We start from the raw sequence: 1,412 nt of genomic DNA, 5'->3' as shown, positions 1-1,412 counted from the left end.
TTATCCATTGCCCTCTGAACTTCAGAGCTCCCTTGATTGCAAATGTAGACAGCAAATGACTGTGTGGTTAGCACAGCCCTCTCTCATCCCCACAGTTGTCACCGGTGGCTAGCACAGCCCCGTCTAATCCCATGGCTGCTGTGGCACCTCACAATATCCCTTTTTCATCACACTGTTGAAATTATAGTAGTTGTTAGATTTGTTGCTACATTTTTGTCTTCAGAGTGTTAATAAAGGGTAATGCATATTGCATATACGCTGTACTGTCACACTCTTATTTAACACTTCTATAACTATGTTTCAATACAATCAAGTTCCTTTGTAATACAACATATCTTATTTTATCTACTACAAAATTATTATACTGAGAAAGAGTTCAGAGTCTTCACAAAATTGCTGAAAATGCTCACACTCTGAAGAAGATACCCTCTGGTGGTCTCATGGTTTCCATGTGAAGTTCTCCTAACAGGCTCATGTTCTAGAACTCGAGGCCCCCAGTAGATGGCACTGTCTCTGGAGGTGTTGGCCTTGGTGAAGGTGTGTCTCTAGGGCTGGGGCCTCTGAAGAGTAGCTTAGCTTTCCTAGTGATCACAAACCATGTCTCCTCCACCCCCCAGGGTTCCCACCAGAACAGATGTCCCTGCCTTCACTGTGGTCTCCCTGATAAGATGGGCATCAGTTCCTGAAACTTCAAGTCAAAATAAACCCTCCCTCCCCATTTCTTCTGTCAGATATTTTAGTCACAGGGATGAGAAAAGTAAAGGGGGCTGGAGGCAGAGCCTTGTGGGCCCTTTTTCATCTTCGGAGTTTCTTAAGCAATGGTCAGTGGTGCTAAGCTTTCTAGGTTCGTCAGACTCTTGTGTTTCCAATAGGCCATACTTTGTAGGTGTAGTGGAGATTTTCTGGTTCCTTTTGACAACTTGACACTCCTATGTTTGAAAGAATCATCTAAAGATGAGGCACAACATGCTTTCTCTACATAGCCTGAGAGTGTTGGCTCAGTGGTCCTCGCCCCTAGGACAACAGACCCACAAATGGCTGATCAAATGGCTCTGAAACCAAGTATTCCTGCCCTAGACTTTAAATGAGAAACTCCCTCAAGGAGGCACATACGGGATGGGCTCTAGGCAGTTGAAGCAGTTGCCACCATACAATATGATTGAAATCCAGAGGCCACACTGCTGCCCAGGGTTGGTGGTGTTGGGAATGCAAACTGTGATGTCCTTTTGGAATGGACCTTCCCCATAGCCTTTGAATCCACAACATTGTAGCCATGTTGGAGCTTTTATAAGTTGGCCAACATCCTTTAAACAATGCCCCTTCTCCTGCTTAAAATAAGTAGAGGCTTTCATGTTGCATGCAAAGTAAACTTGGGGCTTGAGGAATTATGGAAGGCATCAACTCTAGTTTGG

The sequence above is a fragment of the Mus musculus genome, chromosome 16, assembly GCF_000001635.26.
Source record: "Mus musculus strain C57BL/6J chromosome 16, GRCm38.p6 C57BL/6J".
Taxonomy (NCBI): domain Eukaryota; kingdom Metazoa; phylum Chordata; class Mammalia; order Rodentia; family Muridae; genus Mus; species Mus musculus.
This window is presented reverse-complemented; position numbering follows the sequence as displayed.